Genomic DNA, 21303 nt, shown 5'->3' on the forward strand with positions numbered 1-21303 from the left:
GGCCGGCATTGAAACGCCGGGACCAGGATGATTTACGCCCGTGGCCGCTGAGATGATGAGCGCAGCAGATGTTTTACACTTTCTGACCATTTATTTGTGCAGAGGGGAAGGGTGGGGAAGGGAGGTGGTGGTGGTGGTGGGGGGGGGTGGTGGTTGGGGGGGGGTATAATTAGGATTTATGGAGTGAATCTGCAGCGTTGCAAAGGCGACTGATGATGCCTCCTCTAAGAGGTGTCTTTGTCTGCTAGGTGAGGGATAACGGACGGCGCCATGTTGACAAGGGCAAGGACGAGACACTGGGTGCTTGAGAGCTGCTGGCGGGGGCCTTCATCTGTGGAGCACACACACACACACACACACACACACACACACAAACACTCAAGCCCAGAGACAGGAACAGCAGTGTTTTAAGAATGGACCCCTACATTCCAAATGCACTGACAAATACTGGGAAGGGAGCGTGTCCCCCCCCTCCCCCCCCACTCCAGCATGTTGTCCCATGTCCTCACGCTCAGATGGAAGCAGCAGATCCTCCCCAGGAACGGAGGAAGAGCTAAACGTGCTGCTTCTGTTTGAGTGTTCTGACGCCAGCAGTGCTCTAGAGAAGCTCCTCTAAATCCACCTAATGGGGGCTGGAGCAGATGACTCCCATTTGTATTTCTGCCCCCCCCCCCCCCCCAGTCTGCAGCCTGCCAGCCGTCATTAAACTGCTTATTTACAGTAAACACCGCCATAATCCCGTCACAACCTCTCCGCCGTCCTTTGGCCGAGCCCGGGCCGATGGTGTGGCGAGACGCTCCAGCTTTAAATGGATATCAAAGTGACGATATCTGGACTTCTTTTTAGCTCCCCCCCCCCCCTTCTTGCACGGTTTGTTTGTCTAAATGTTGGTGCTTTGGAAGAGCTCCACAGCTGTGGGCACCTCCATCACACTGGAGGTATAACTCAACACACACACACACACACACACACACACACTGCTCACTCACACTCTGACAGGCAGCCATGTTGGGCTGGCAGCTCAACAACACAAAGCTTTTATCTGTCAGTGGTCAAGCCTGACTGAGCCCCCGCTACATTAGAGGCACTCACACACACATGCACACACACAGACTCGCACACACACTTTGAAAAAGCGCCATTTCTATTTTTTTCCCTTTTAAAACCTGGCTCAAATCTGCTCTTTTCCGGAAATTAGCCATCTGTGCTGCCCGTGAGTGACAGAATGTTCATATCAATCCTTCCAGGAGATGATGAGCGCCCCGTCTGCACAGACAACACCCCCACACGCGGACACATGGCCGCATATTTCGGGGAACCTTTTTTTTTTTTCTCTCTCTCTCTTTGGAAAATTTAGCTAGGTTTACCTCGCACGTTTGCGCGAGGTAAACCTAGCGTTGGACCCACATGTCACACAAGATGGAGGAGAGCCGGAGCAGATCAACACAGACGCACATTTCCAGCCTCTCCTGCAGGACAAAGATGGCTGCTGCCTAATGAATCTTAGTTAACGCCATTAGATTGAATGATGACTGTTGTCCCTGCGCTCCTTCCTGTGCATGCCCCCCCCCACCACCTCCCTTTCTTCTTCCTCTCTGCTTCTCCACGCTTGGATTTCAACGAATGGCTTTCATCAGCAAAGCGCGTCTCATTAGCGGCGATGATGCGCCGTATGTTGATCATCATCATCTGCGAGTGGACCGATGAGCGATGAATGTCGGCCGTAATGGAGGCGACGGCGGCGCGTCCCCCGTAAACCCGCCGCGACGATCCCGCGCTAATTACCCCACGTAGCGTCGTTACCGGCCGCGGCGGCGCCGGTAGGAGCAGGAGTGGAAATGACAACCATAATGAACCATATCAGGTGCATCAATCCAGCTAACGGGAGCTACATTTGCTGTACGATCGCTCAAGGATTCACCAAAACTGAAACGTCAACGTGGACGCCGTTGACCCTGACAGGACCACCATTAGTGAGCGCCACAGACCGAAGGATGTGGAGAGGACGCTGGTTTCTTTCTCTGTTTGTGGGTGTTTATTAGCAACCTGGCACCTCACGCTAACTTGCAAATTGTAGCGAGCGAGCTAGCGCAATGCTAGCCGGCCCGTCTGGCCTCTCACCGCTCTGGCAGTCCGTGCCGATGCCACCCTTCGGAATCTGACTGTGGCCTCGGCACAAGTGAGGCCAGGAGAGGGAGAAACGCTCCGGTCTGGGAAGCAGTGGTCAAACTGGGAGCTGCAGGAGGGTTTTGGGTCGACACCACAAGCAAGTTCAACCTGCAGGATGCAGAACTTCAGCCCTTTTGTTGCTTTCAGACACGCAGCCGCCGTAGCCGCCTCTTCCTGCCCCGTCATGTCCTGTCCAATCGGAGGCTTCCAACTTTTTTTTTGAGAGAATGTAGCGAGGAAAGCACCCGTGCACCTCTGCTTTCAGTTTGGGGAGATTTACGAGCGCACCAAACCAAAGAGTGTAAGAATGTATACTGAGAGCAGGTTTGGGGGGAGAGATTTACGATCCGCCGTGTGGGTCGTAATTTAAAGTTCATGCTCACATATATCACATTTTCGATCACATAGATTATGAAAGGGAACAAATTTATCACACGCACGCACAGGTAGCGCATGTGGTGGTTCCAAAAAACAGCTCGGAACACACGTGCTCCAAGTTTGGAAAGACTCTAAACTTTGCTGTCTGCGTCGCATGTGTAGCATAAACATGCTAACAGCTAATGTAGTTATGGGCGAGTGTTTTCTGGGTGGTTTGAGGGTCACATCCATGTCGGAACGGCCTGCTGAAACCAGTTTTACAGGTTTGTCCTGGCTTTTCTCTGATTTACGGTTCTGATCTGCTGAATCTTTCACGCTCCACAGAGGCTGAAACCTACTCTGCTCTGGAAACACACACGGGCGTCTATTTCTGTTCCTGTTTGTTAAATATTAACCACACATTCCTGCTGTCTCATCCACAGCCTATAGGGGTGTGTGTGTGTGTGTGTGTGTGTGTGTGTGTGTGTGTGTGTGTGTGTGTGTGTGTCCCAGGTGTTGAGTGGATCTTTAAGCGGACCAATTAGGGATTCAGGACTAACACCATCATGATGTTTGTCTGGGGAACGTTAGCAGGGACCAGAGTCGTCGTCCTCGTAGTATTTCTAATAAAATAATCGTCACGGCGGCACAACAAAACACACTGTACAAAATAAAGGTTCAAAGGCTTTTCATCACTCATATCAGTGTTTCCGCTGGGACAAGAACCCTCCCCTCCAGCCCAAACCAAACAAGCTAAATGCTGATTAGCGGAACAACTTAAGCTAAAGACACCTTGAGACTTGGACATTTATTGGTCTTCCAGTGTTTTTAAAAAAAAAGTTTTTCCATTTAATTCTCTTGATATTTTGACCAAATTTTCCTGCTCTTGAAGTCGGCGACTCTAAAACAACCAAGCTTATGTATCAAGTTTCAGTGGAAACAAGGAAGCATCTTGAAAATGTTGGTGGAAAATTGTGTATTTCTAATGACAACTCTGCAGATTCGTGATGTTCTTCACCTCCTGTCCCCCCACAACTGTAGACACAGCTGTAGTTCATCTGGTCACCAGACGTTTGAACTGGCTGATTCTCACCTGCAGCCTCACAATCGTCCTTTAGATTTAGATGATGATTGTTTTGATGGTAAATGAGAGACTTTACGCAGGAACGTCCTCCTTTTCTTCTAAAAAACGCACCTTTCATCTTGGAGAGAGACGTTTTCCTTCAGAGCATCTGACGTTTGTGTCGCCAATATAAAAAAGAATATTCGATGTGTGTTTGTGTTCTGGGTCCAAAGGCGCACGCGGTGCTCAGATTTCAGGCTCTGCTGCTGCTCCTGACTCCGTTTCCATGATGCAACATTAACTTTGTGTCTCTTTGAGTCAATTAATGAGTTTTTTGTTTTCTGGAGGCTCCGTTCTTGTAAAAGTCATCCCGCTCAAGCTCTTTGTTTCTCTTTTTTCCTCATTCTTGACCTTGTTGCCGCCTCCATCACCCTTTCAAATTAATATTCAAAAGCACTTAATTAAAAACCCGACACCCCGTCCTCCTCTGGAGCGGGATAAACAAATCCGGGCCTGTGTTTGTTCCCTTCTGGCCCATCCCTTACACTGTTTTAATGATTTGACTTCAACCCCGGTTGAAGAAAAAAAAAAGAGAAAAAGTGCAAGATGGCGCGATGCAGCGGCAGAATGTGACATAAAAAGATGAAGACAAGACATAGCTGGGGGTGAGTGAGGGGAGAAGTGCACGCTGGTGGAGAAGGGGGGGGGCGTAGTTCAGCGTCGTAGTTAATTACAAAAAGCATTAATGTTTTATTAACCCCTTATCAGTAATTAATCACGGGTCTTTGATGTAAAGTTCAGCTTACAAAAGCGTCGGGGAAAAAAGAAATTCTCTCATCCATATTAGCCCATTAAGCCGGCTGGTATGGGCCAGCCTTGCTAACTGCGGCGTGCAGGACAGCCTCCGCAGGCATTAAAGCATTTGTTTTGACAGCGCTGTTTGTTTTCTACTCCCAGAAGCCATTGCAGTGCACCTCCAACTCCCACTAGTCTCCCACCAAAGGAGCCAGTTTGCATTTCAAATATGATGGAGCTGTTGAATATGGTGCACAAAATGCTACCTTACGCCGGGGTGTAGCGCGTTAGCACCAACTGGGAGATTAAATTATTATAATCTTAATACAGCGCTGGGCTCTCCTTCGCAGCAACAATCAAATCCCAGGGGAACCAGGAAGTGTAAAGAAATGTGCTCCCCACATGTCCACCATCTTTTATTTTCAAATGCTAACTTTGTGTATGCTACGGGCTCACCTGATCAGTTGTGTCCCCCATTACACAGAAGAAATTGGATAACTTAATTTAAAAAACACAAACACTTTTGTTGCATCGGTAAAGTTGCAGCTCAGCGTTGACTCAATTCCACGCGTCCCAAGTAGGCGGGAGGGGAAAGATGGGACGTCTGATGGTTCTCGCACCTCCTGTAGTCGATCTCTCCCCGCCGGCCTCTTAAATATTTGTCTTTGATTGTGTTATCGCTGCCGTTGTGTGGTTGGGTTTGTCGTACACGGAGACATTCCAAGACGATTCATCATTTTGTCTTCTAAAAACCCCGACGAGCAAATGATGATTCTATGAGCGAATCAAAAAGCCCCCCCCCTTGTTTGTGCTATCGATCGTGTGATCGAATCCCTGCTAGCTTCCCTCATTAGCATTAGCATCTCTCTGAGAGAGCAGTGTAAAAGCACGCTGTCATTCCTCCAGCTCACACTCTGACCCTTCTGTTTCCTCCTAGGGCAGAGTCTGGGGTCATCCAGGGGTCATGGGGTGAAGATGAGGCCAGCTGGACCACGAGAGGGTGATCATGAGGTCAGGAGAGTCGCTAACAGAGCAGCGTGTTTGTGTGTGATATCTGAGGTAAGATTTAGGTCAGGTTGCTTATGTACACTGTTGTAGTGAGGTCAGGCGGTGGTCACCGTGGTGTGTGTGTGTGTGTGTGTGTGTGTGTGTGTGTGTGTGGTTCTGTGGTGTGACAAACACACAGCTTCTTCGTCTCCTGTGCCGATCAGATGATGGATTGGAACCAGTGCTGTTAGCAGGCAGAGATGAAAGCAAATGCCGTCCGGCGTCCCTCCCGTGTGGAGGAGAACCGCAACACGAGCGCGCACTGGCGCGACTTCTCCCCACATCCGCACGCGCTCGCTGCTCCGCGAAACGCGTGACAAGACACTGGGGGCCATGTTACCACTGTTGATGCTTTTGTTGTTATTGTTCCGGCCGTGTTGATTAAATTAGGAAATCCTTTAAGTCGGCAGAAAAGAGGGGCGCGTTGTTTTATTATTAAAGAGGAAAGAGACACCGCGGCAAACATGGTGCCGGTTAATGAGAAGTACCGCCGAGTGCTTCAGGACCTGGAGATTTCAATAACATGGCAGAGCCCCCCCCGACTCCCCCATAAGGAGGATAATACAACAGCCCCCCCCCCCCCCCCCCCCCCCCCACCGCCTGCATGGAGGTGCTGTCTGAGAGACAAATGTAGTTCAACAGCCCGTAGGTATGCTTTTAGTTTTGTTTTCCAGTGTTTCGAGTGGTTTGAACCGTGGAAGTCTGCAAAAAGAGCGATCAAAGTGCACAGAGTGATATTAGCGATTCAGCGCTCGTCGTTAGCCTCAGATTTTCGTTTAAAGCGCAGCTTATTTGCAGAAGACTTCTCGCTGTGGAGCTTCGCCTCTCTTCCCTCAAGTGTGCGAACCACCAAGAGCTGTGCCAGAGCTGAAGACCCATCAATCCAACAGAGACTATATATTTTTAGGCTGCGGCCGCTCGTAGCGGCTAACTTGTTAGCCGTGCTGATGGCTCCTGCAGATGGTGAGCTGGAACTCCCGCGCCACACAAGTCTAATAATAAGAACCAGTAAGAATGAGCAGTTTGTCTTCTTCGCCATCAGACAGATTGCTGGCGTAGGTGTTAAGGGGGGGGGGCATCTCCGCGCTGAGGTCACACTTGGATTTTTCGGCGTGTTTGGATGCGTTTTAATGATTTGATTATTCGGTGCGAGTGTGCGAGGCTGCATCTGTTGTTTGGAGGCTCTGGCTCCTCCAGACATATTGCCACTACGTTCCCCTCCTACGTGGCTGCTGTTTGCCCGCGCACACCTCTGCGCGTGCGAGCGTGCGTGCGCGAGACGGCGGGCAGTGTTTATATGCACACACTGTGAGGCTTTGACCAGGCGGTGCCGTAAACAGACAGCAGCGGCGACAACATGCTGCCGAGCCTCCGTCGTGTTTAATCAGCACAAATCAGTAAAGGAAACCAAACATACATCATTAAGGCCGCCTGCCAAAGGTGCGATCCTCACCCATCATTCACAGTTTTCTTTTACAGCCTGTCCTCTTGCAGGATGTTGAGTGCTCTTGAATCACTAAAAGCATCATTATGCAGATTCAGAAGTGCAGTTTTACGCACACGCAGGAAGTATGGCGAGCGTTCAGACCACAGCGGCCATGTTGGAAGACTACGGCTCATCCTGGAAGTCAGTCACATGGGCGTGTGCTTCACAGACTTGCCGGTACCGAAGCTAATCGCGCTAAAATTGCTTAGATTAGCACCCTTCCAGCTCGGGGGGTTGCTGTAGCTGACATAAAGATCACAAGATGTTGTGATCTCAGTGATATTTGTCGCCCCCTGTTGGTCGGCTCCTCTGTGCAGGAGACGTCTGCCTCGCCCGTTAGTTGATGCAGTTTAAAAACTCTCCAATACCCTTTTTTTATATGATGGCGGTGATACTGATCGATAGCTACGTCACCAAACAGCTGAATATTTAAGAGAAAAGGGGGGTATTGACTCTCTTACTTCCTCTCTGAAGTAAACTTCCTCATTCCAGGGCAATATTATCAGGCCGACCCAGAGCTGGAGGTCAGACAGTAGCCCTCTCCGTCACCCTTGGCTCCTCTCTGACCCGGGAACCTTCTATTCTTGAGAGCGGGGTCAGTTCACCGGGGTCACCGACCGTTCAAAGACACCCGGACACATTCCATTCCTGCTCTCGCAGCACTTGAGTCCAGCTGACGCTGCGATGTGGGCGATGATGGTGGGGCGCCAATTTCGACACCGTCGTTTTAGTTTGGCTAATTTAATCAATTATTTCCTGTAAAACATAAAAGACCTGAAAAACCACAGCAGGGAGACGTAGATAAACCAACATTTAAACAGCTGTTCGTCTGTGTGTGCGTCTGTGTGTGTGTGTGTGTGTGTGTGTGTGTGTGTGTGTGTGTGTGTGTGTGTGGTGTGTGTGTGTGTGTGGTGTGTGTGTGTGTGCGTGTGTGTGTGGGTGTATGTGTGTGTGTGTGTGTGTGTTATGCCATTTACATAAAATAGATAAATGTCACACATGCTGACAGTGACACAACTATTTGGTGTTTCCCGGTGTTTCAGGTTGACAAATCCAGCCGAGCCTGACCCTTGACCTTTTGACCCCGCTGGGCCTTACGGGCAGTAATGCTGCTGATGGCCTGACAGCCCAGTGGCCATCTGGCCGGTTGTCATGGCAGCTGATTGAGAAGAAGACCCACCACCGCTCACGCATTGATTTTTTTTTCTCCCTTTCTCTTCTCAGACTCGCTCCCCAGCCGGATCCATAATGCTCTCCGCTCACCCTTTGACCCCCACAGGGGCAACGTAAGGTCACTGCCAATGCCTCCCTCGCCTCCCTCGCCTCCCTCGCCCAGCTCGCTCTCAAAAACACACCTGTGCCACAAACGTGGCGGCATCATCCCTGAAAATCCGGAGGAAGTCTGGCAGCTCCGGGAGGCGTCTGTTACGTAAGCAGCGTGGAGCTCTGCCCCCCCCCCCGAGGGAACGAGGAGCCTGAACACACCGTAGCCCCCCCCCCCCCCCAAACAACCCCCCCACCGCCACATAAACAGACACCTACACACACCGCTGCTGCCGTATCGTGATCCGCATAATCCGACAGGCTTGTGGAGTGACGGATGGCCATTGTTGTGTTGGAAAGCTTTTGTCACCTGATGGAGCGCTCCGGCTTTGGCCCTCATCCCTCGGCATCATCCTCTTCCTCATCCCACCTCTCTCGCGGGGATACGGAGGGGCCATCAGGATGACTGATGGGGCCAGGTGGAGGCGGCGTGGCTGTACTCTTCACGCCATTGAAGGCGTTCGGCGTCACCAAAGAGAAGAAACAATTTTCCTTGAGAAGAACCGGGCGTCTCAATTAAGATGGCGGCTCTCCGCCGCCACCGCCGCCGCCGCCACATTTCTGCTCCTCTGACACTTTTATTTCCGCTCATTCCGCTTGTTTGTTGTCGCGGTAATGAAGTCGCAGTGCCGGTGACATTGGGAGAGATCCGGAATTTTGGCCTTGTTCCAGCCGCTCTTCCTCGCTCGTCACCGTCAGCCGGCGCCACTCAGCACCAAAATGGCCCCTAATGGAGCGGACCGGAAACCAGAGAATCCAGCTGCTCTGGCGTGAGGTTCCGCGATACTTTCCGTGAATCGGCGCCAATCAGAAACGTTTCCGTGAGCGTCTTTGACAGGCGGCGCCGTGACGATGGGACGTGCTGACGAGCTTAAAGTCTTCGGACGATACAGCTGGCAGCCATTTTGGGTTTCTGTTTCTGTTTTGAAGCCCGGCGCGCTCCCTCCGCTCCGTCCTCCTGTTCTTCCTGATCCCTCCCGCCATTCGTCTCAATGGCCTCTCACGGCGCCGCGGGGAATAGCAGCAGCGCCGGAGCGGCGTGCCAGACAAAGAGAGAGATCTGTTTCAACACCATCAATCCCACAATCCCACACAGCACTGAGCAGGAGCTCGCCGCCATCTGTGGACGTGTTTCTCCTCGCCTCGCCCGAAACGGCGCCGCCGAAACTCAGAGGCGCGAAGCCGCCGCGGCGCCGTTTTGTGAGCGTACCTCCCACCGCCGGCGTGGCCGCCCCTGTTTTGAGGCTGCTGCTGGCGGGTTAACCTTCCACTTCCTCCCTCCGTGCGCCCGTGTCACTCTTCCTCCCCCGCTCTGGCCCCCCCTCCGCCCCCCCGCCCCCGCTGCCCGTCCCTGGCTGCGGCGCAGCAGCCATTAGCTTTACAAATCCAGCCTTTGATCTCTGATTTGGGTGGGTGCCTCACACAGGAAGGGGGGGGTGGGGGGGGGGGGGGGGGGGTTGCTGGCTGCAGGCGTGCGTCCGTACATGCACACATGCACACTCATCTCCACGCAGGCCGTGTGGGGGCTCGCTGGCGCTGCAGAGGGGAAGAGTTCATGAGCGGTCCACTTGTGCTGAGGCACTAGAGGGATGATAATGCTGCTTCATTTGCATTCGCACTGAGCCAATAAGCTGCCTAATGGTTTAAATATAACTCACTTACTGCTGCTACCCCCCCCAGCCTCACGCCCCCCTCCTCCCCCCTCCCCTCCGTCCCTCATCTCACCCTTCAGGACCGTCACGCCTGTCGTTTGGTCCCCCAGATGCTTTTATTGCAGCAGTCGGTGGCCCGCTCCTCCACCTCCACCTCCACCTCCTGGAAGAAAGGCCTCCTCTCTTCAGCCTCTCTTTTCCATCTATCCGTCCACTTCCTGCGCTCCTCTTCCCGTAATGAATGGCCTCCCCTCGCCGTGGCGAGTTCACCTGTTTCTGCTTCAACCTTCCTGCAGCCACATTAAGTGGGGATTTATGGAGGCAGCTTCCCATTGAACAAAACCATTTTTCTTCCAGTTTGGTTTAACAGGGCTCTTTATCCCCTGCAGATTTAAGGATAGGTGGTGGTGGGGGTGGGCAACGCCATTAAGGACCACAGCCCTCCCAATTTCACTCAGTCTTACGTCGGAAAGGCAAACAGCTCAGAGCGGTCCGCTCCTAAAGGGACCTCTGGAGAGATGGACGGCTGATGGAGTCAAATGGAGCACTCACACATGCAGCAGCAATCTCCCATTTTCTGGCTCCTTCACATGCGTTTTTAAACGCGGCTTCTTCGGTTTTCCTCCTTCACAAGTCAGTGGATTCGATTGTGCTCGTCAGGAAAGGACAACTTGTCAACAGTAGAATCTGTCTGAGACAACCCCCCCCCCCCCCCCCCCCCCCGCCGAACATTAGCGCTAATTCCATAGCTAATTCCATAGCGCTAATTCCATACTGTGTGTAAATGTGCTACGATGACGATAAAGGTCCTAGAAGGTCACCAGGAGAGAACCTGAGCCTGAGGGTGAGTCTGGGGGACATATGGGGGGAGACATTTGTCAATCAAACCAGCCCGCTCCCAGACCCTCCCCGAGCACGGGAGGGATGCAGCGAGCCTTCAGAGGCGGCGTGTTTGGCGAATCCTCTAACTGCCGATGACGGAGTCACATGTAGCTGCATTAGCGTCTCATTACGTTGGCGATACGGGGACGATTCCTTAATGCCTCTCGACAGGCCGTGATGTAATTACACACTGTTTGTTGCGAGTCAACACGATAATTTGCGTTTCCGAGGGATGTGTCATACACCCGGGACGCCGGGCGCATAAACGACCCCCCCCCACCCCCTTCATAAACGTCCTGATTGAAAACAAGCTGTTGCTCGACCCAACTTAACATCGGCGCCGCGGCTTCATTCCACCGCCAGGGAAGAGAACGAGAAACGCTTCCTGTGAAAATTCATCACAATGTTTCGGCGCTGTGAGGCAGAATTATGCATGAAACCATAAGAAAAGCTTACCTTTCACTGCCCCCCCCCCCCCCCCCCCCCCGCCGAACATTAGCGCTAATTCCATAGCTAATTCCATAGCGCTAATTCCATACTGTGTGTAAATGTGCTACGATGACGATAAAGGTCCTAGAAGGTCACCAGGAGAGAACCTGAGCCTGAGGGTGAGTCTGGGGGACATATGGGGGGAGACATTTGTCAATCAAACCAGCCCGCTCCCAGACCCTCCCCGAGCACGGGAGGGATGCAGCGAGCCTTCAGAGGCGGCGTGTTTGGCGAATCCTCTAACTGCCGATGACGGAGTCACATGTAGCTGCATTAGCGTCTCATTACGTTGGCGATACGGGGACGATTCCTTAATGCCTCTCGACAGGCCGTGATGTAATTACACACTGTTTGTTGCGAGTCAACACGATAATTTGCGTTTCCGAGGGATGTGTCATACACCCGGACGCCGGGCGCATAAACGACCCCCCCCCACCCCCTTCATAAACGTCCTGATTGAAAACAAGCTGTTGCTCGACCCAACTTAACATCGGCGCCGCGGCTTCATTCCACCGCCAGGGAAGAGAACGAGAAACGCTTCCTGTGAAAATTCATCACAATGTTTCGGCGCTGTGAGGCAGAATTATGCATGAAACCATAAGAAAAGCTTACCTTTCACTGCCCCCCCCCCCCCCCCCCCCCCCGTGAGAGATCGAGGCTCAGACACAGAGAGAGAGAGAGGTTAGCGCATGTGCGACTGCTCCTCCGGCTCCCCAGAGGCTGCCATTGTTGAGTTTACCCACTCCCACCCTTCCAGATCCACCGAGCCGCACAAGCCTCCGCGTTTGAGGGTTTGAGGGTTTATATTTACACGGCGTGTTCTCTGTGCGTGTGCGCCAGCGTTGGGGGGCCTTGTTTTTGTGTTTTGGACCGCGTGTTTTGGGTGTAGGGGGGCAGAGCGAGGTGCTCCTGCATGGCCTCCAGCTCCGCTGCACCTCTGCCGCGTTCTGACGGTGACCCCAGCCTTCGGGGGGGTGTGCGAGTGTGTGTTGTCTCTTTTCTGTACGCAACCTCCGAGACGCACTCGCTCCCCTTCTCTTTTCTGCCCCCCCCCCACCCTCAGACTCAGATACTGAAGATATTGCCCCTGGTTTATTTGGCATGCCTCTTCCCCTCTCTCTCTCACTCTTCCTCCCTCTCTCTCTCTTCTCTCTCTCTTCCTCTCTCTCTCTCTTCCTCTCTCTCTCTCTCTTCTTCTATCTCTCTCTCTCCTCTCATCTCCCTTCTTTTTCCCTTTTATACAAGTCTGCTCACTTTGCGATCAATACAGTTTTCTGCTGGAAGCCTCACGGCCGATCTGAGAGGAGCTGTGGGATTTTTGAAGTTGCGACGCCGAACATTTTAAACAGCAAAGATGTTTTGAAAATTTTGGGCTCATCTGAGAGATGTTAAACGTCTAAATCTGTTTTTCCCAGCTCCCGCTGAACGCGCATCAGACGCTATAGCTCCCTTTGATCTCCCCCTAGCTTTTTATATAATATTTCTGATTCTCACATTTGAGTCCATTAGCGAATCGCTACATCTGGAATGTAGCATTTACCACTACAACACAGCACCAGCAGCAAACGTGCACACTCATAGAGTCACAAATCCACTCAGTGATTCCTGCATACTCAAAAGCCGAGACGTTGAATAACTTCACCTGGTTGGTAAATCTGTTCCTGCACGGTGACAACAGTCATCAAGGACTAACAGCACGACTGGAGACAGAGAAACTGAGATTCACTGTAAACTTTGACCTAGCTTTGGTTTTAAAATGACTAAATATGAGTAAAAGTAATAAAATGTAAAATGTTAAGGGCGCTAAATGCTTTACAAATATTCAGGTAAAAGTGATGTTTCAGACAAAATGTAGCCGCTGAAATGTGTAGCTTAGGGTTCCTAATCTGGAGAAAAAGCTTAAATAAATAAATGATGAGGGGCTCTTCGGCTAAGTGATGAACCATCCTGGTTCACCTCAGATCAACTAAGCACGTTTTAAATGTTGTGGGGGGTCCAGAAGCTCCACAGCAGGCCAGGAAGCCTCCTGCAGAGTCTTTAATAACCTGTTAGCGGCACAACCATTAGGACGTTAGCATCCATGCTAAACTCGTCTAGCACATACACCTGGATTGGCGTTCTTGGCGTTCTTCCACCAGGTGACACCGGTACCAGTGGTCCCATTGTCACTTCATTCAACAGCATTTAAGAGAGGAGAGCGAAGGAATGATGGGAAGGAAGGCGGGGGGGGGGGGGGGGGGGGGAGAGATGAGACTGACGGCAGAGTGAGGGGGGGTATTCAAGCATCGCTGCTTTTCCTCCAGGTGTCTTTGGCCTGCATGATTTCATCTGCGAGGCCATAATAAACTTCCTTAATGAAATAAGTAATTAACATATTATAATTGTGCGGCGGATGATTCTGACAGAGATCATTTTCCATATCTAATGCTATGCTAATTTAATCTGTTCCCCTCCTCTGCCCGACACGACCCTGCCTGTGATTAAGTTTCATGGCGCCTCACTTGCGCATTTCCTCACCTCTCCTTCGTGTGTTCCTCCCCTTCACCCTTTAGTCCCCCCCCCCTTCCTCTTTCTGCAGTGATGGATTGACTCCTCGATGGAGGTTCAGGCCCTCGTTGTTGTGGACTCGCCGGCGGAGGGACACGCACAGATGGCGGGGGGAGCTGGGGGCTGGTGTGGATGTGTGTGTGTGTGTGTGTGTGTGTGTGTGTTGGGGGGGGGGGGGCTGTATGTGTGGTCTGATCTCCTTCCTCCGCCTTCTCTGCATGGAAAAAAACAGGAGATGGTGGAGCAGGAAGCGTAGGAGGTGGGGAGTAACGGCGATGATTGAAATATAGCCATGGGCTGCTGGTCATGTGATGCTGGTTCCTCAGCGTTTCCAGTCCCAACTTTGGGAATCAGACTTTTCTTCACGGAACTTAAAACACAAACTATGTGCTAATGGTGAACCAGCAACCTTTCAGCATGGAGCATCTAGTTTCTCCAGGTTTTGATGTTGCAGTGGGCTCTCAGAGTATAAACTCATCATAATGAGTGTGTGTGTGTGTGTGTGGTGTGTGTGTGTGTGGGGGGGGGGGGGGGTGACATGTCAGCTGTGCTAAACGCCGCACACAACTTGCAGTAAAATTTGTATAAACAAGTCAAATGTAAAAATATCAACAGGCGAAACAAGATTTCTCTGAGAAATGGGTAACAAATGCTGTGTGTGTGTGTGTGTGTGTGTGGGGGGGGGGGGTGAGGGGGGTGTCGGGGAGCGAGGATGAGAAGAGTGGGAGGCAAGGGATGGATGAAGTCAGCCAGCTGTGGTTTGATCCGTCCCATGTGATAGAAGCCCCCCCCCCCCCTCTAACTTCTCCTTCTTCTTCTCCACCCCCCCACCAGCTCTTCTGAGCAGGAGGAGGTCCGCTGGGGGCTCTCCGTTTTCCGTCACCCATGAAACGATGCATAAAAGGCTCCTGTTCCTGGTGCTCAGCCTCAGCACGGAGACCTTATCAAAGCAGTTACGCAACATCTCAGATGTTTCTGCACACGTCACCTGACCAGCATGCTAATGCTAGCCTGATGCTACCATTCAAACACACCCGTCCTCTTAAAGCTGCGTTGCGTTCGCTTCCACTGTCTCTTGAGCTCTGCTGCCTCAGCTGGCCTTCCTGATTGCTCCACCTGTCCTCTCTCACCTGTGTCTCATTGACCCCCCCCCCCTCATGCTTCAGATCGTCTGGTCCTGCAAACCTTGTAAGTCCATCTGAGCCTCTTTGTTTTTGAATCTTTCTTCTTCGGATTTGTCTTGATGTTTATGGGGTTTTGGGACTGGAGCGTTGAATAATGGTGTCTATAAATCTATGTTTGTTATTTATGGATCAATGTTAGCACACAGAAAACTCTGCCGAAATGCTTCCAAGTGCCTCTGTGATAGAGAGAGAGGGGGGTCAGGTGTGGAAAATGGAGGCCGAGTCATGGAAAACAACTCAGATGTGGCGTTCTTTTTCCTGATCTTTGCCCTTCACAGCAGCTGCTCGTACATTATTCCGGCTTCCTTCGTGCCAAAGGCTCTTAGGAAGGCCGGGAAGGCTCCCGTCTGTGAAGGTGTGTGTGTGTGACGCCGTTGGTGTTGTTGTCAGCAGAGTCCACATCAATCACACAGAGGCTACATTTTAGAGGGAAATGTCAAGCAAAAATCTGAGTAAAAAATCCAAATTGAGCTGACTGAACGTCGCCATAGTGACCAGGAGTAACATCGAGGGTGTGAGGTCGTGTTTCAATAAATCAGATTTGTGTTCCGTTGCAAATCGCACATGAAAGCGGCCCAAATTCAAACAGATCATTTCTGATGTGAACACAGTCGCAGACAGCCCCCCCACACACACACGCACACACACACACTCCTACACACACCTTTAGATAACTAACCAAGATGAACTGAAGATTAACGTAGTTACTCTGATCCAGCCCCATTGGTGGTCATGTGACAGGTGTTTGTGTTCCTGCTCTACAAGAGGAAGTAAAGGGAATGCTAGTAAATGCTAGTTAGCAGGTTAGCTTTAGCATTGCTGCACCACTGAAGGTTTAGTTCCTCTGAAAGACTGCAGCTGCGTTTCCTCCAATAATGAATCAACAGGTGTTCAGATGCTAATAAATGTTCTCCGTCCTCTGAATCGTGGCGTCCCTGGGACCACCTGAGGCCCGTCAGCCCAGGCGGAGGAGGACATCATCCAGTGGGTCGTCCTGCACACCTCAAGGACATCAGACGGGGAGAGGGAGGAGAAATGAAGCGAGGGTCTCGGAGGGATTGAGCTGGATTCACCCGACTTCATGAGGAAGGACTGACAACACGCGAGACACCTCAGGTACGCTTACAAGACCTGCACAGAGATGTTGGAGTCCTGAATACAGAAACACGCATTTACCCATAGTTCACTCTGTTCCTGAGATCAAAGGCTGGGTCGTTGGTCTGATTATGGTTGGGAACAGGCTGAAAAAGGGCCCAATGTCAGTTCTGAGTGTCGGCAGGATGTTCAGACGCCTTCGGAATCTCAAGTTTCTGTTTAAATGTTGGCACGTCGTCTCAGACGGGATGTAAAAGCTCCTCTTCTGCTCAATCATTTTAGATTTTAGCATTTCAGTGAGGCCCAGGGGTGTGTTTCTGATTGTTTCTGGCCTTTATGGTCCACTCCCTGGTGAATGCTTGTCAATAATTATTGATATTTATGGGATTTCTATCCATCGGTGCCCCCCCCCGAAGCTTCCTGCACTGGCTCTGACGTTCATTGAGAGATCTCATCACCCCCCAGATCGTCGTCGGGGTGAGAAAGGGAGTCCTGGAGCTAATGCGATGCAGATATGTTGTCTTTTGTGTCGGAAGACGGCGGGAAAGTGAATTTATGTGAGGCGCTCACTGAGTCAGAATTCATTTCAGGCTGGAGCTTTTGCCCCCCAGTCAAATGTAAACTGACTGCAGACTCAGCTGGCTGACTGAGGAGGACACACACACACACACACACACACACACACACACACACACACACACACACACATACGGAGGAGGCTGCTCACCCCAAAACACACACATTAACACGTGTGAATGCATGTGCAACATCAAGTCCCACAATAGGGTCCCTTGTGTGTGTGTGTGTGTGTGTGTGTGTGTGTGTGTGTGTGTGTGTGTCTCAGTGCCCTCCTTAGCCTTGACTGACAGGTGTGCAGGACTCAATGGCCGCCGATATCACCGCGCTACCAACCGACTCCCTCCTGGGGGAACGTGGAGCCTCGCAGTCGTCGGCCATCGTAGATGAAAAGGGAATGTTTCAGGTGGCATCGGGGGGGGGGGGGGGGGGACACAGGAACATTTTAAGAGTTGGCACTAATCAACATCCCCGCCGGCAAACGCTTTGATAGTGAAAATGAATTCCGATCCATGATTGCAACGTACGGCACAAACGTAGGGAGCCTGGATGGAGGGTGTGAGACGCATCGGTGGGGTTGTTTAACACATCTGAGGGCTGAAAACAGGCCCCCCAGGTACAGGAAGAAACACAGCCGCCATCGTTTAAAAGCACGTTAAAGTGTGTGTGTGTGTGTGTGTGTGTAATCCAGTGATGGTCCAGGCAGCTAAAATGGACAGCTGACAGCGTGTGGGAGGCGGAGCCGTGTCCTCTTATCAGTCCTCGCAGTCCTCAGATAAACACGAGTGTGGAGGGCAGCCGCGCTGCGGGGGGCTGATTGACATGGCCGCCACCCAAACAACCACAAACACACACACACAAACACACACACACACACGTGCCCACACAGTTGGCACTGGCGTCTCGGAGACGTTTGAGACGGAGCTCTGCTGTCCTGGAGGAGGCGCCGATCCTCAAGTCCGGGTTCCATAAATCCCGAAGAAACTTCCGTGGAAGCGAGTTTTGAAAAATACAACCTTTATTTCTCTTTCCTTTAATCTTCTTGTGACTCCTTATCTGAGGAGCTGCTGGGAGGGATCCAAGATGGGGAACAAACCACTTTTGATAAAACTAGTAAAACAGAAGATAAGGTTGTTTTTTCCCCTCTCTGAGCTTTTTGGCCTTTTACTTGTGCAGACGGAACCATTACAGCTCCTCCCTCCTCTGTTCGTTCACAGCGCCGTGCACGTGTTGGCTCCTTTGATGTCACAGAAATATAAAGCAATAAAATGCTTCGCTGTGACGCTTAAATAGCAAACAAACTAGTTTATCAGTGGGATAATTACACCAGGTGCATAAACGTGGGCTAATTCTGCGTGTGTGTGTGTGTGTGTGTGTGTGTGTTCTTGTATTCGCTACATACCAAACTGCTCATTCTACTATCAAAGTGAGGACATTTTTAGGACGTGAGGACATTCTGCCTCGTCCGCACAACTTTAAAGGACCGTTTGAAGGTTGGGGCTGTCTTTGAGGTTGGGGTTAGGATTGGGTTGAGGTTACGTTCAGGGTTAGGCAATATGTTGACATGGTTGGGGTAAGGTGGGTGAGGGAGGGAGGGAGGGAGGGAGGGATAAAGGATGAGCGCCACTATAGTACTTCAGTCATAGGTGATTAAAAAAAGAGTCTGGGAATAATCGGGTGTCTGTAGTTGTGGTCATTCATATACACTTACGTGTGTGTGTGTGTGTGCGCAGTAGATTATTGAGCAGGCGCACCCCCTGGGCTCATGCTGTTCCACACCAAACAGTGAAACCAATACCTTTTTGTTGCTGATAAAACTGGATAACCAGAGATATGCATGCATATTATCATCACACACAAACACACACACTGTCCTCCTTCTGATCTGTGTGTGTGTGTGTGTGTGTGTGCGTGTGTGTGTGTGTGTGTGTGTTTCAGCTTTTTCTGCACTATCTGTCTACTGTCTCTAATGCACTCCTGCAGACACTTTTCCTCTTCTCTCTCTCCCATAACTTCCCCAGAGACAAAGTCCCAATTTCTCCACACTGCCTGCAGTCAGACAGAAAGTGGGGGTGCAGCGACAGGAGAGGTGGCCAAAGAAAACCCCAGATGCTATCGACCCTCGGAGAGTCACCGGGGTCATTGTCATGTGTCAGTCAGCGTAACACAGCTCTCCCTGATAAGATGGCCCGATTGTGGCGGTCGGACGCGCCGTCAGCCGGCGCGATACAGTCCTGCGTCGGCGCTCCTGACGAGACACGGAATTAACCCCAGCGCTTCCCCGATAAACATCTAAAATGGTTTAGGTGCCCCAAGGGCTAATGGGAAGAGACGGGGCGCTATCAAAATATCAAATGTGCGTGACAAGAGGCACAAGGAGCAGGTCTGTCAAACCGCCGCCTCTGAGCTAGCATGATTTAACCGAGCCCGCTAAGCCTGGCAGCACCGGGGTAAAGAATGAGCCTCTGATTGCCCCGTCCACATCAGCCAAACATCACGGGCAGATTTATTTAGGGAACATGTTGCTCCCTTCCTGTGTTAATTAGCCAAGCAGCGAAGATGCTAGGTCTTTTCACACCGCCTGTCCATGTTCGGGTAACGGATCGCTCAGTCTTGAGTGGGGGGGGCACAGAGCCGGTTGTGTGTGTGTTGGGGTGGGTTCTTGAAGTTCACGCCCTTGGTGGGGTGTTTGAAGGACACGAGGGCGAGACGGAGACGGAGCCTGCGCGTGTTTGATGTGCCTCAGCTGGGTGACACGCGTGGGTGATGGGTGTCAGCGGCGTCCCTGCTGGCGGAGGCCACGTCTCCCTCCGCCTGGCCGACACCAGCCTGACTGACTTATGATCGGGATTCATCATCTTGATTTATGATGCGCCCCGTTTGTCCCTCGCTCGTCCAGGACTTCCTCTGTGCTGCTGTCATCGTCTTCTGGTTTACGTGCCCTTCGGCTTCGGGCCCTTCAAACACTTTTCTTGAGGTTCTTTGTGTCCTCGGGGTTTTTTGGTAGCATGAGCGTGACTCTTGATAAAGCTACATACAACGTACACGCGAGCTAAGCTAGTAGACCACTGAAAAGTCCGACTAGTTACAGATCATCTGTCAGGACTAAGACTGTCTCTAGACTCATTACAGGAAGCTGGTGTTGGTTTCTGTCTGACTGCGATTATGGATTTAAATGTTGGCATCTTTAAAAACCTGGCTCTTTAGCAGCAGCTAACTGTTTAGACCGTCCACAGTTTCAAACCTAAAACATCGCTGAAGGAGCTAAAATTCTTTATTTGCAGGCTTCTGTATGTGTGTATCTCAACAGGGCTCTATTCTTCTAAACTTTGCATCTGTTCCTGTGTTTCCTTTTTTTCTGCGGAGAAGCTAATTTTTGACTTATATCTGGGTTTCAAAATTAGTAAAGTGATCGTTTTAAGGAAGGACAAAGTGTCTCGAAGAGACACGGCCTGACAGGTATGGAACATGTGACCACAGTGACTGGTTTACCGAGCAGCTTCACAGCCTCCCTCTTTTCTATGTTGGGATGCAGAGAAAAAGGCTACAGACCCAAGGGATGGAGGGATGAAAAAAGGGAGGAGGGGTAGGTGGGGGTGTTGAGGGGTGAACAGGCAGAAGAGAGAAGGAGGGCACTGGAACACATCCACAGATTAACCCTCGCAGGGCAGATGGAAAATGGAGCGTAACCAAACATAGGGAGGGAGAGAGAGACTGAGAGAGACAGAGAGAGAGAGAGAGAGAGAGGGGGGAGGGAGGGGGGACTCTGGGCAGCACAAAGCAGAGGTGTCCCATCCTCAATGTGACCCTTCCCCTCCTCAACCACAACAGCTAATCCTCTCCTTCACACTCCAACATAGAGCAGAGAAAGGAGGGATGAAGGCAGGACAGAGAAAGAGAGTTTATCTGGGGACGGACGTCTAAAGCTGGCTAATATTCTAAGAGCCGCCCTCAAATAAAGGTGGCAAAGGTCAACGCTGCGATTAGCACAGAGGCTCCTGCATCTTGTTGACATGGACATGCACAGATTTAACCCTTTGAAGGGTTGAAACCGATACCTGTGTGATACCTGCACAACAGTTCCTAAAGTCCAAACAAGCCAATCAGCACAGAGCTGAGCTAAGCTAAGCTAGCATCAGCGACTCTAGCTTCTTTTCTTCCTGATATTTGTGATGCCATAAGTTGCTGACGTATGATGTTGATAGTAGCTGCTAAAATCACTATTAATATATGGAAACACAGAGGTTCCCATTGTCTTGCCGGTTACTTGATCCAGATAAAACTCATCCCATGAAAAACTCAAGGTTTGAATATCTTCTTTATCCCTGAGTTTGACACAAACAACTACACTGTAATTAAGGAAATATCTAATTAAGAAGACATTTCAATGGGAGTTTGAAGCTTTTGTCAAAGTATTTCTGTGACATTTACCTTCCCACACGTTGGTTTAAGTCATGTGACTCATCTATTCACTGGCGCTCGTTAACTGTTTGGCTGTTAAAGCAAACTGTTGTGGGTTCAAACAAACGCACGTGGGATCGATGGGTGTCGGCTTTCACGGGAGCCTGTGGAAGGTCACACCTTTAAAACAAACGTTTTTAACGTTTAGAAGCCAAATGCGACGGGTGGAGGAAGGGG

The 21303-nt window shown here is 51.0% G+C and overlaps 1 long non-coding RNA gene across 4 annotated transcripts in view; it reads left to right on the forward strand.

Annotated features, from left to right (window-relative positions):
* Positions 1-14363: 14363 nt before the first annotated feature.
* The window catches only part of LOC130532219 (uncharacterized), an 86165-nt gene continuing 79225 nt past the window's right edge, over positions 14364-21303 (forward strand). For 2 of the 4 annotated variants that reach the window (XR_008952285.1, XR_008952284.1), the window contains exons 1-2: positions 14364-15349; positions 15945-16110. This is a non-coding gene — a long non-coding RNA (uncharacterized LOC130532219). Of the gene's footprint in view, positions 15350-15392; positions 16111-21303 lie in introns of those variants that run through there. The other 2 variants (XR_008952282.1, XR_008952283.1) reach the window with 2 other exon arrangements.

The sequence above is a fragment of the Takifugu flavidus genome, chromosome 10, assembly GCF_003711565.1.
Source record: "Takifugu flavidus isolate HTHZ2018 chromosome 10, ASM371156v2, whole genome shotgun sequence".
In the NCBI taxonomy this organism is placed as follows: Eukaryota; Metazoa; Chordata; class Actinopteri; order Tetraodontiformes; family Tetraodontidae; genus Takifugu; species Takifugu flavidus.